Here is a 15,104-nt window from a genome sequence, read left to right on the forward strand (position 1 = left end):
GGACAAGAATTCTCCCAACAGGAGAGCTGATGATTTTGGCAACCTTTGATTAACTTTCCCATAGTGCTACGATCATACTTATATTAATAATTATTCTGAATAATTACAAAGACAGCAAAGGCTAATGTGTGATTGTATTAGATATTGGCTCAGGTCTGCAGCCAAGTGAGCTCTTTCTTGCTGGTAGTGAATATTAAGTAGGCTGAATGGTTTAAAATCTGAATTAGGCAAAAAAAGAATACCCCAACATTGAAACACTGTGAAAGTCTCTTATTCATAGTATTATTGAGAGTTAGATAAGATCATTTGTCAAATTCAGCACAAAGACTGTCGAAAGAGAGCAGCTCTGTAAAAAGAGCAGAAACATACCTCCAAACAACTTTTAAAATAATCTTTTTACATGATGTAATTTTTTAAAAATATACTAAATTAATTTAGCAATGTTGTCACTAGTATGTCCAACAATCGTCTGGTTTGTGTTCAGACTAAAATCACAAAGCCTGCTACTAACAATAAGTACAAGTCCTCTGAGGAGGCATGTGCAAAACCTGAAAAATGTCAAACTATCCCAAAAACAATGTTTAGTTTTACTATTTTTGCACAATGTAAATACACAATGAGTAACTAACTACAACTGATTTTGAGCTGATGAAAGGCGTCTTTGACAGAGCCAAGCAAGCTGCTGCCCTCTGCTTCCAATGTTTGTGCCAGGCTTGGCTAAACAGCTTCCACTGTGCCGAATACACAGACAGGAAAAAAAGACAGGACAAAAAGCAAACATGTGCATTTCCTACATGCAGAGCTTAATTTATCTTCTAAGACAGTGTTTGAATTAATTCTAAGGTTTCAAATGGGGAAATCTCTCTCATCTGCTCAGCTAAAAGGAAAATCACTCACTTAATTTCATTCCACTTCAGCAGCAGGATTCACTAACAATGTGATCCACAAGTCTGCTTTGTGAAAATGCAACAAGTGGAGCTAATGTTGTGACGCTCTTGTTCTAGCCATGTCCAGTGCCAGAGGCTGGACGATTCATCGAAGGGAAAGATTGAGCCGTGGTTTACAGAGATTGAGTACACACTGGAGGGCAAATCATGTATTCATGACATTTTATATTTTCAGTGTTGCCGTGTCATTTCTGCCTAACTTGTGGCAAGTGTGATTTTTTTTTTTTTAACTCAATCACACCGCTTTCTCCCTCCAAATACAATTCAGACTGAGTCGTGGTTGGAGGGCATTTGAAATGAACTCCTCAGAGGCCCTGCTTAGGAAATGAAATTGCCTTTGCTATGGCCTTTTGTCATGTAGAGCCACAGTGCATATTAATGATCAGTGGCACGTGCTGCAGCACTGCGCTACAGGATTCACACAATCAGCCGCACATTCACTGCCGCTGTCTGCTCTTTGTCTCCTCTGTCTCTTGCTTGCTTGTTTTCTTATTAGCCTGCCCTAATTCTCTTTGACTGTGATGGTCCTACAAGAACCACCAGCTATTGATATGGCAGTTACATTTGTTTCACTCCTCCAAGAGCATGCAGATTGCTCAGTTATTACAAGGGCTTAACCTTTAGAAATAACATCATTGCTAAGAAGACGACTACATGTAGTAACAACTCTTTTGAAATCTGCATCTTCAAGGATTCTTCAACTCAGCTGAACTGAGAAAGTAACAATCAAAAAGCTGCAACATTTACTATATTCAAACCAATTCAAACAGCAAATAAAGTAAAAACATGACAATCACTGTGGACTTGGGTGTTAATGCACTACTAACATGGCTAAATCAGGCCACTTTCCAGCAAGAAACAGTGTTGACGTATAGCTCATATTTCATTATGTCATGACTTTAGCACACCGGTAACTGAAGCAATTTGTCAAAGTTGCAAATACGCTGCAGGCAGTAAATGCAAAGCAAGCTTCCTGTGGTGTAACATGAAATTACCTGCCGTGAGTCCACGAATAGTGAAAGACAATTATTTCTCACCAAAATAGCTTATAAACAGACTAACATGACTCCTGCAGACTTTCCAAGAAAGAAGACGACCATTAAGTTTGTGAGAACTGCGCTGATACATTAGGGCTGCACTTACTTATGATTTTCTTTACGGATTAATACAATGTTCGTTTTTCCAAATTATCAAGTACTCATTTTATCTATAAAATGTCAAGGAACAATGAAGAGTGCACATCAGAAGCACCCACAGCCAAAAGGGGATATCTTTAATTACTTGGTTTTGTCCAACTAATACTCAAAAACTCTATAACATTCTATCTGCAGTTATACTATATAACACACTTAAGAAGCTACAACAAGCAATATTCTGTAACTATACCCTTTCATACATGCACTGCAAGCTTGAAATAATCTTGACATTAACCAGAGAAGTGAATGTGAGAACGCAAATGTCCAAATCAGTTGGATCTGACATTTCAGACTTTACCCTGCCAGGTCCCGAGTACGCTGTCTGACTGCGCCCCATGTGTGAAAAGCCTAATATGCATGTTGATGATGTTTCTATCCCGCTGCTCGCGGAAGAAGGGTCATTTACACAAAAATGGCAACAAAAATGTCTAAATTTACAGATAAATAGATTTGGGAACTTCTGTTGGTAAGGACTGAAGCCAAAATAGTAGACAAATGTAAGTGACAGCGAGAGACTCTGCTGTTCATGACCAAATTACAAATCGACACGGGACAGCATTGTAATCTAAATCATCATGTCCTGCCTCCTAGACACTTTTCTGAGGTGTGATCCCTCGCCTAAACCAAACAGCGTGTTTCCTCTAGGTACGGCACGTCTGACATGGCCAGTCACCTGCTGTGTGCTGCAGGTGTGAAATGAAACTCAGGTCAATGTCCTGACATGAGTTCATGTGAGAAAACGGCTTAATTGGTCAAACGTCTAATTCTTACACAACTCAGATGTCACTGCAAACCAAGCGGACGTTTCTAAACTTAGTTAATTAACAGGCAAATACGTTAAAACTGCTAACATAGAATATCTGCTTTCTTGATTTTGGCAAACATTCCTCCTTGCTTGACCTAATACAAAAGAATCTCCCTCAGCCTCTAAGACGATCAAAGGCTCCAACACATTATTTCCCAGAATCTTTTGGAGAGCTATTATTTCGGGTGCAAGGCTAAGAAAATAATGTGACACAATCTGAAATAAATCTCCACAGTGAGCTTACTCCCTCTCTGTTGAATTCATGCACGGGAGAATAGATGAACATTATTTCACCATGCACTCCAGCCTAATGCTCCTCTGCTCCACTCAGTGTACGCGCCTCTATGGGAAGCATAAATGCCGCAGAGAGACAGGACGGAGAAAAAGAACAAAAAAGATAGAGAGAAAGAAAGGATAAATTACTCTAAACCTTTGCGAAGAATGAAACTTATATTATATCTGCATCTCTCAGTTCCTGTGCAGTGACACTGGCAATAAACCCCGCAGAGAAATGTTAACGTTAACGCGTTTTCGAACAATAGTTCTCTTTAAGTCCTCAGTGTCCTGTGAGAGGGATATGAAGACTGCTGTACTGTATATTTGTCTCTTAACTGAGGTTGTTTCTTAATTGAAATTTATTGTGTAGCAGATACATGACATCTTAGCAAAGAAAATAAAAACTTGCCAACATTTTTGCATCAAGCATAAAGGCTATACTCCTGATTGTGAATAATAAAGCTATTTACTGTAAAAAATCTGTCACTTTGTCTTAAGGCAAATACTCAAATTTGCTTTTTAAGTTATATAAGAAGACTCACACCATTTTCACACCAAGTGACTGGTTTCAACCAAAAAATAGTTTCAGAACACAAACCTGTTATGGATGTATCAATAATGTTGCTGATAACCCTCCTTGCTCTGCAAAACCATGAGTGTACACATCAATGATTAATACAGAAAGTTAAAGTCGAGCTGTGTGTTTTGGAGAACGTGTTCCTCTGCATAAGGCTGCATATTGCATTTATTTTTACAAATATTGTGGCAGCTTTAGGAGTCCCACTTTAAGTGGAAAAGGTAATTGTTGCATTTTAATTTTATGGAAAAAAATAATGTGATAATGATATGATTTTAGCTGGGGTCTATACCACACAAGCGTTTTGCTGTAAGTCTTAAGTATAATTTGTATTAATCTTTGTAGCACCAAAATGCTTCATTTATAATGCTATGAAGTAACACTTTATCAAAAAACGGAAGTCACTGAAACACGCATATTGCACTTGGCCATATTGCAATTCTGATAAAATTGCAATTCACCGTGCAGCCCTAGCTCTGCTATGTGTGAGCCTGACGAATGTGACCCAAAATTTTTGACATGTCAAAAATTGATCCGTACATCTGACAGCCAGTTGGGAGTAGCTGAAGGGGCCATGATCTTTACTCGCTCTCCATGTACACTGAAAAGTAAACAACTTACCACAAAGCTAAAATTCAGTTTGATTTTTTTTTTTCAATTTAAAGATATTTTTGGGCTTTTCGAGCCTTTATTGGATAGGACAGAGAGTAAGTGTGTAAAGGGGAGAGGGAAAGAGAGCGGATGACATGCAGCAAAGAGCCAAGGCTGGAAACGAACCTGCAACTGCTACAGCAATCATACATTGCATGTCCAGGTGTCGTGGATCACCAAAAAACTAACCCCTAAATGCATATAAAAAAAATAAATTATTATAACAATTTTGTTGCCAAAATGTAAAATATTTGCTGGGTTCAGCCACTCAAACGCGGGGAGATGCACTTTCTGGCTGTTCGATATCACTGTATGTTGATAGTTTTGGACTATTACGTCAGTAAAACCAAGGAGCTGATTGTTGATTTTAGAAAGAAGGAGGCAAAGACACACCTGTCTACATCAGTGGAGCTGAGTTTGGAGCAGGTGAACAGCTGTAGGTTTCTTGGAAATACTATCACTAAGAACCTATATTGGTCATCACAACCCAGGTTACAAAAGCACAGAAAAGGCTCTACTTTCTACGGAAACCTAGGAAAGCCAAATTCCAGAGCAAGATCCTGGTTAACTTCTACAGAGGAGCAATAGAAAGCATACTGACTGCAAACATCACCAACTGGCATGGTTCGTGCACGGCCCAGGACAGAAAGCCCGACCTTCTAAGTCGACAAAAACGGTTTAAATATCACCATGTGCTCTGGGAAAATTTGACTGAGTGCTCTTGTTTGTTGCCACCTTGGACTTATTCTGAGCATGTACTTTGGCAAGTAAAGTGATGGAAACAAAATCTGGAGCTGAGAAAACAAACCAAGTTGCAATAAAACATACTTTCATTTACAATGTGTTATATATTTTTCTTGGTCTGACATGATGTTTTTTTCTCATCAAAGAATAAAAGACAGACAGTAAACAGTCCCATGTGAGGGCAACGTGTGTGTCCCTGTGGAACAAAATATGGCCTCACATTGGTCTTGTCATCTCGTCATTCTGACCAATCTCTCCAATCGCCCCATCAGCTAAATGCAGCAATTTCTCCGCTCTGTGGGAGCTTCAGTGCTGTTGACCTATTGAAGCTGGAGAATGGCAATCACTCTCCCCTTCACACACACACACACATACATTTTGTACACGTTGTGTGTGTGTGTGCATGTGTGTATGTAGTATGTCTCCCAAGTCCCTGAGTGTGGACACTGCCCGGCCCTGAAGCATACTGAAAGAAGACACATATTTGACAGAAGTAATTGAATTCCTTTGCTGCTACTTTACATTCAAGAGCAGTCGTACTCTTCTGCTGATGGTTACATTCATGTTTGAGCACCATCGTTTTACTGCTTTTTGTGGTCTACAAAGTGTGCACATTGACAGTTTATGACATTTATACTAAACAATTCATCCATTTATGGAGAAAATAATAGCCATTAGTTGCTGTAAACAAGGAAATTAACTAAACGTCAACTTTCCCAGCTTGAAGCTGAAACAAATTCTGAGCACATTTGCACTCTTTCATCATTTATATGTGAATGTTTCAGTGAAAATGGCTGGTTAAATGAACACTGAACCAAAGTTAATATTAGCTAGACATGGAAGAAGCACAGACACGTCAGTAAGAATTGAATGTTATGTTCCTCTGACAGACAGGTGTCTCCCAGCTATAAGGACGGGGAATAAAAAGAGAGAGACGAGGTGACAGCGTGAGTGCCTCAGAGGGTGAGGTGGTGACAATGAGAAAAGTGAGAACAGCAAAGAGTTGCGGCGTGCGATGCCTCACCCAACACCAACGTGGTGTTATAGGCCGCAGTCCTTCCTAATGCAATATGTTTGGAAGCAGTCATCCATGAGAGGACAGACCACACTCCATACAACAAGAATAAAAATCCAATTCAGTACAGCAGAAAAAGAGTGATGCACAGAGGTAAAGACTGTGTGCAAGAGAGAAGGACTGAGCAATAAGTGAATGAGTTGTTTCATTTATCACCAAATGTGGTGAAAAAAATCCCATTCATCTATAATCCATTAATCTAGGACACTTGTGAGAGCCTCGGTCGCATCTCTCTCTCACTGCCTTATGATAGCTGATAGCTGAAAGCAATGAGGAGAAGCACAGGCAGCTCCGCCTACACTGTAAAAAGTCCTGCTCTCTACTCCGACATTCAGAGTGCAGCTTGCTGGGCAAAATATCACATCACGACTCAACACGTTTCTTTTGTTTTGTTTTGTCAACCAGCAGTCCAAAACATGAAGACATTCAATTAACAGGGATGTCAAACCACAAAAAAGCTGTAAATATTAACATTTGAGTATCTGAACACAGTCAGTGTTCAGCACTTTGTCTTAATAAATAAACATTTACCTAACCATTATATCTGTTGGGGATTTATATATATATATATATATATATTTTTTTTTTTATTGGGGGGGGGGGCTTTTTTGGCCTTTAATGGATAGGACAGAGAGTAAGTATGAAAGGGGGAGAGAGAGGGGACAACATGCAGCAAAGGGCCACGGCCGGAAACGAACCCACGACTGCTGCGGCGAGGACCAAGCCTCTGTATATGGGACGCCTGCTCTTTTCACTGAGCCACCGGTGCCCCGGGATTATTTTTTATGATCAACAATTGAAACTATCTTAAAAATACGACACCCTTGACCTCTGACCTCAAGATATCTGACTGAAAATGGGTTCTATGGGTACCCATGAGTCTCTCTTTTACAGACATGGCCATTTTTCTGCAAGTCCCATGCAGTTTTGGGCAAAAAGCCATGCAGATTTCTGCATTCAGGATAAATATTATTGTGCGTTATGTGTTATTTTTGCCTCTTTTCTTTAATTATTTCTGCATATTGGGGTCCCCAAACAGTCTTGAAATTGCTACAACCTAAGAGCATAGCAGACAGGCGCAGCTAATGAGACTGATGCCAGCGGGGCAACCGCACTGTCAAAGCTGACAAAGCACTATTTTGGAGTGTGCGAATTACTTGACTTTAAAACTGTTTTGAAATGCAAAATAATGGAATTGTAAACATGCAAAAGAAATGCAATTAATCCCGATCAACTATTGAAATTCAACATTTAATTGCAATTTAGAAAATGAATCATTTGACAGTCCTGTTGTCTTTGAGTTTTTAATTTCCATCACTTCTATCAGAGTGGGCCCCTCAGTGTGATGGAAAACGATGAAGACATTCAGGGAAAAGGTAATCTGCTGCTGGGTGATGAGCCAGGGGATCCAGGGGCTCCTTGGCCGGCTATGATAAGGCCACAGTTATCCCCCTGCTGGGGTTCAGGCTCATGCACTGGCTGCCATCCGAAAATACATTTGTCTCCACACTGAGGGATACTGCCAACTCGCAAAATTATCATTGTCACAGACAGAAACATTCCTTTCAGCGTAAACTGCACACACTCATATCCTTTAATACAGAGAGAGGACCGAAAGACAAAGACCGAAGGAAGGAAATGGAGAGAAAAGGGGACTGAAACCTCATTTTGAGAACAAAAGTCTGACAATCTCCATTTACTGTAAACTCATATAGTTACATTTATAAAATACACCTAAAATACAAATTTCTGTGCATGGAACTTATTAATTTACCCTTGTTTTGAGTGTCTTGGAGTATTTTGGAGTGTTTTAGTTGTGGTGAGAGATTAGGTTCATGTATATGGTTATTTGATATCTTCTTTCACTGCTGCTGCCATTGGCTAAGGTTACATCCACATCAATATTCCCATTTTATTACAAATATGAAAATACTCTGCTTTGATACAGTCATACAAACAGCATATTTTGTTTAAATATTCAGAATCGGGCCGTTTTGCAAATTTAGAATTTTCTGATTAAGATGTGGGATATGTCAGTATTATTCAGGTTTTGGTAACATTATTTGGACATGTATCCAGCCAATTCGGGATATTGGTCTCAGCTGGGGTTTTCTTCTCTTCAGTTTGCAACATGCGGCCTAATGTCTGTTAACGGTCTGCGATGTGTGTTGTCATGGATAATAATGTCACACAAACCACCTCAAACCAGCAACACTTTGCATAGCTGAGGGGTAGAGTTGCATGCAAAAGAAAATCCCACATTTCTATTTGGAAGGAGAAACACACCTGCTTTTAAACTCTATAAATGACTTCAATATCAGTAGGTTTTTGGATATGCACAAATATAGCAGCACTGACATTTTCAAGAAGGCGAAGGAAAGAGATAGTCCAACAAGTCTGCCACCGGTAAGCAACTGTGAAAAATTCCTATCTTGAAGCAAAGAAGCAAAATGACAAGCAGCTCCAGCTGCTCTACTTCATCATATTTTGACATCATACACGACATGTTAGGGTATGTTTATTGGAGTTTGCAGAGCTGTATGTAAATGGGAGTGTTAGTGGAATATTCATTTTCGTTAGACATGTAAACAGCTTAGTAAGAATATCGTCCTTTTTCAGAATAAGGGCAAAAAACTGACTATTTTGTGCATGTAAATGTACTCAGTGTCTTAGGACAACAAGTCTCTTCTCTTTTCCTCCTGCAGTAAGAAATGCTGCTCTACAGAGAGCTACAGCAGATTAGTTTAGAAACACCTGCTTATAAAGACAAGGCTAACAGTGACACTGCAAAAGAATTCAATTAAAGGAAATCTATGTCATGTTGTCACGTTTTTCAAAGACTAGAGAGGGAAATCTCTTCAGAGTGACAGCACCAAACTGCCAACTTGATCTCTCCCTCTCTAACAGGATTACTACAGGGACACCTCCTCTCCTCCCTCTCTCTCTGCTGCCTCTCTTTATGCCTCCGGTTCTCCCTCTTGCTCCCTCAGTCTTCTCCTCTTGCTCATTCACCTCTCTTATCACCCTCTCTCCCAGACAACCTCTTTCCCTTTCCTCCTCTACATCTCTACACTCTCCCTCTTTTTTTCCTCATCCTTTCATTCTTGTCAGCATGTTCCTGTCAGCTCCTGAGATTCGATACAAAAGTCAGAGGCAGACAAAGGGACAGGAGCACTGACCCAGGATAAACAACCCGTTGATGCACCAAAAATGCACAAGAGAAATGGGAACACCAGCGGCTACATGCTGGGTGTGGTATGATCCCCTGTGGACTTGTGATATAGAAATCCTAAAAATGGACATCAATTCTTTACTCATATATGTGGGCTTTTATTTTGGGGTTTTGTTTTTTTAATGAGCTCTTAATTTCAGAGAGGGGGTCCACAAAAGCAGGCTTCTCATTTTATGCAGGCGACTGTCAATTTTGAGAGTTGAAATGACAACGGTTGCTATTTACTAGGGTTGGAAGGTCAGGAGGAAAGGGAGAGGGAGAACTGATGATTGGTTGTTACTTCATCAGTTGTCCATGCATTCACAAGGCAGTGTAAAAGGGTTGATATTAAAAACAACCACAAAGCTTTTTCTGCTTCTATCGTAGGTAGTTTTGGCTAATTTATAACAAAACTAGCCTTCTTTTTCATTGAATTCTATTATATTTCATATTTATTTTTTATAGGTATGATAATTTTATAATTTAAGAAGCACTACAAGCAATGATAAAGAGTTGTGTCTCATTTGTCCAGTGTAGTAAAACAGAATTCAGCATTGATTTGGAGTCAATGGGTCACATGATATAAAAGCTATTGAAAAAAACTGCAATTATTGCATCAAGTACATGGTAAATTATTGATATTCCCTAAATTAGCCTCAAGTGGTTAAACATGAGGATCCGGGAGGTGAACTAACAGTCCTCCAATGCCAACACGGTGTGAAACAGAGTAAAGAAGATGTCAAATATCCAACCTGAAACTAAGTTAATTGCGGTTAAAGACAATAGCATCCATCAAGACAGCATATTGCTTACGATACAATCCACCAGCTCGATAGTTGCCTTTTATTAATAATAATCATTTACAAGGCAAGTGTTGTCAACACGTCTTTATAACTGACCCCCGAACTAATTTCATCCCTAAACTAGTCTCTGGATATCAACCAAACTGCCTTATATGCATTTGGTGGTTGGAAGTATATGATTTGATTAGCCTATTTAATTTGAGGCCACAAATTAACTAATACGAATTATCTCTTGAGCGCATGACTTAACCAAAATGAGGGGATAAATTAGCCAATCATGAGGCCACACAACATATAGTAAAGTGAGGCCAGGTTTTAGTTAAAAAAAAGGCCACACAATAGCATCTCATGTGCTCTATCTACTGTATGCCAAGACCACCAGACACAAAGACAGTTTCTACCCCCAGGCTGTCACTCTGATGAACTGTAAATAGTCAGAGTGTCAGGAGAGAAAAACAAACAAAACAAAACAAAACAAAACAAAACAAAAACAAACAAACAAAAAACAACAAACAACAAATATATATATTTATACTACCTCATGCACAGTGGTTTTTGCACTAAACTGTTCATACTGTATATTTTTGAATTACATACTGTACATTTTGTATATATTCTCTATCTCTTCCTTTTGTAAATACAATTACATGTCTATGTCTGTCTTTTTTTCTATTTTTCTTATCCCTAACTTATTTCCCTCCCCTGTACTGTGAGCATTGCCAACCCCGAAAAAAATTCCTTGTTCCTCATTTGTTGAACTTGGCCAATAAACGTGATTCTGATTCTGATTCTGATTTAGTTAAACCCTGATTTATTTCTCCATGGCAACTCCCAAGCTCTGTACAAAACATCATATTTTATAAACTCTTCATTTATGTTTTGGTTTTGTCAAACCTGGCAGCTTTTACTGAGGCTTGGCAGGCTGTCATAGCAGGTGAGCAGAGAGCCAGGGTCTGCAGAGCATGTTGGAGGCTCTACATCCATCAGTGTGTGGACACTGGTGGACAACAATGGACATTTGGCTGTGGGTGCAGACCCAGCAGACCTTCAGCCCTCTCTCTGGTTCTCCAATATGTTTTGCAGGCCTTGGCTCTCCTCATACCTGCTATGACTTTCAGTGTGAAAGTCTCATGTTTGTCTTTCAGCTATAGCGCACGTTGTTTCTCAGCCCTGCTAAGAGAGACAGACGGCAGGCAGAGCTGACAACAATCTCACTCACCACTGCAAGTATGCAAGCTCTGCTAGCAAAAAGCCAACATGGCTTATTTATAAATGCAGGTTAACCCCTCCCTAAAAAGATGTGGAGACCACATAAATAAACACTCAACAGAAAACAGATCATTCAGGTTACTGAGAAACAGGCTGCACCTCAGCAACAAGCACTGCTCTCTTAAAGGGACAGAGATATTCTCTCGAGACAGTGAGGAGGCCAACAAGATTAAAGGGAGGGTTTGTCATTTTATACTTAATTATTAATAGATATTAGGCTAATACGTTTAAAAAAAAACATAAAGGAACAGCTTGGATACAGGTATTTTTTAAATAACTTTGAAGAAGCCTTCTTAAAGTGTGAACTGTGCAGCTGTATTATCTATGAAAACAAAAGTTTTGTATTGGGACTCAGGACATCCCTAAAAAAACGTTATTGTTGCCCACATCTGCATGACGTCAGGGTAAGTTGGGATCAAGTCGGACACAAATATAACCAGCATGCACTGTGCAGCAATCACTGGTAATTGATTCTACGCAGGACTGGCTCATATCAAAAGAGCCTATTAAAAGCTTTTTTCTGGGTCACAGGACATATCCTTGATATATTTTCCTAAAAGGCTTTTAATTTGAAATATCTGCTTATAAAATATATTTTTTTAACATCTAATTTTCTATAACTATATTTATATAACTTTTGAAATTATTGTTTGCTTCCAAAATAGTATAAACTCTTAAGATTATTCCTCTGCAGAAACCTTTGATACTTTTATTTTTGGGGTTATTACACCACATGCAGGATGAGTCAGAGAGTAAAAACCCTCATCATTACTGCGCACTATTTTTGCCTGAGACAGGAATTAATACTGCGCATTGTAAACCCGAAACAATTAAGACTCATGCTTCATTACCATGCCTGGGCTGGTATCCTGTTGATTCCTGCCTATCCAGTCGCCTGCACTCTGGAGAATGTCAGCTGTCAAACTGCTGCTCATACTGGTGAATCCTCACCACTGTCCTGACAGCATCGTGCACAATCCCAGCCCCCTCTGTGCAATGTGCTGCCCCCAGCAGGCGCACAGATAGTCAAACACTGACACATAACATAACAGTAACACACAAACATATGCTGCTGACACACACTGCCTGCCCAACTGTGGTTGAGCATATGATGGATGGTGCAGTGAGGGACCATTTCACCTCTGAACGCACCCTTTCTTTCTCCTCCCCCCAGTTGCCAGGATACGGTGTTCATGTGCAGACCAGATATTGGGTTAAAATCACACCAACCGCATGACAGATGACATAAGACATTAATAATAATTTCGAGTAATTGGTCAAATTCAATGAGTTGGGAGTTACACAGAATCTTATTTCTTTGCTTGGGCGGTTGGCATATATAGATTAACTGATGCATAATCAGAAAATCAATACAGGAGTTCAAGCCTTGGCTAACCACACATGCACACCAAATTCAAAAAGAAATCTGTCAACAAAAAAATCAATGTGGCTGTCAAGAAATTAGTTTCTGTGTGCTTACTGCTTGTGTGCACACACGCTGTGCAAAACGTCGTATAGTACAATAAAACTGACATCAACACGAACTTCACCTCTAATGTGTAAAAAAGCACCATGGTATTGAAACACAACATAGTACTGACATCAAACTGCAGGATTATATCAATACTACCATAAAGCTAGCATTAGCAGCTAACTCTACTTCTGCAGCCCAGAGGAAGGTGTATGAGGAAGTCCTGGAAATGAGTTAGTATTTTAGCACTTCCTGTTCCCTCGTCTTAAAGACAAGAGGTTTTTGGTTAGATGCCTGAAATACTGGTTAGGGCAGTACCAAACTCAGAAGTAAGTCGGTCGAATCAGATTTGAATATTCAACAATTATTTTTTATTCCATATAAAGCCTTTAAGTTTGACGAGGGTTCAGCAGGACGTTCAATGTGACAGCTGCATCCACGTATTATTGTAAACAAGCTAACAGGGCCAACAGCAGATCAGATATGTGCAACATCTTTTGGCGACACTAGATATCAAACAAAAGCCACAGACTGTGTTGTATGAAGTTGCTGTGAGATTTAAATCCACCACTTCTAAGCAGAAGAGAGAACATAATGTGATCTCCGAGCATTACAGTGCAGAGTCTCTCTTCTTCTGTCTCACTCCATCATGCACGCAGCTGCTTGTAGAGTAGCATAAAAGTCAAAAGCAGTCACTGCAGCAAAATCTGGGGACCAAAATGTTCCCAGAAGCACACTGCGCAGCACACTGACGAGTAATAGAAAAACAAAACTAAACAAAAAAAGAAAAAATGACTGCTTAACTTGAATCAATCTCAGTCGACTGAGGAATATACAACTGATTGAAATCTGCAGTTTTTAGGGGCAGCCTTACTTCTGGTGATTGCTTTTACGCTTCAAAATTTAAAAAGTGATTCATTAGGATTACCAGTATCTTTCCGAACAACATCTGTAAGTATCATTAATGTTAGTTTGCCACAGTTTATTTTCTGCAATAATCCAAAGGAAAAATCCCACAGGCTTTTTTGATCAGGGAACCAGGGCAACACTTACTTACAGCCTACCCAAAAAATGTTATCCCAGCAGTGCTATATGTGCTGCTTATTCTAGCTTCCTGGTCAAAGGAAATACCTGAGGGAATAAGCTGTCTATTCTCATGGACAGGCAGCCATACAGCTTTGTTAAAATGCTGGATTTAGACAGATTATACTAACCATGGAATTGAGCAACATAATGCTCAGCTGGCAACATTTCAGTGAAAAATGTGTCCTTCTGAGGGGCTGCCAAAAAAATAAACTGCCCTCTGTATCACTGCCTATTGTTTACCATTGTTGGATGTGGGTCTTAATGCTTGAAATAAAACATAAATATTGATTCCTGTTTCTTAGGCTGATGTCGGACAAAACTCTTAAAATCGTGGAAAGACGTATCCATATTTATTTTACATGTATCTACAGTAAATACCTATTAAACTGTCTGAGAGAACTTGTATGCTGTCTTCTCATATAGTTGTGTTTTTCTAGATTTTCCTTTGGGTCAAATGGAAAAGGTCTAATTAGGTTTATTATGTAGAAACGTTGAAATCAATTGAACGATTATCAATTCAATAGATTATTGGAAAAATCTGTGAAAGCAGTTTTGTGTGAGCTTTTCTTTTGACACAAGCCATAACATATTTGTGCAGAATGTGGGCTCTCATCTTGCATTGCCAACAGTCTCCTTCAGGCATAATTTTTTTTAAGTATCTGGAAAGCTGTTTATCTCTGTTGGTTTGGTGGTTTTCTATCGCTGGCTGTTTGAACGCACAAAGATAATCACAGATGGAGGGGGCAGAACTGTAGAAGTTGTGCAGCACAATTGATTTGTTTTTGTTGGGTAGTCGGCAAAATTAACCTCAGGGAATCTAATGGCAAATGAAAACGTCCTCTGCTTTTAAGAGAAGCGTGACAGAGAGATGGAAATAAAATCTCAGCTTTCTTCTGTTGTAATGGGGGTGAGTTCAAGGAGAATGCTGAGCGTGGTAAACATACTGCTGTCAGTGGTGGTTGATAAAAAGATGACCTCCAGCTGGTTTCTAAA

The sequence above is a fragment of the Plectropomus leopardus genome, chromosome 5 (genome assembly GCF_008729295.1).
Source record: "Plectropomus leopardus isolate mb chromosome 5, YSFRI_Pleo_2.0, whole genome shotgun sequence".
NCBI lineage: Eukaryota > Metazoa > Chordata > Actinopteri > Perciformes > Serranidae > Plectropomus > Plectropomus leopardus.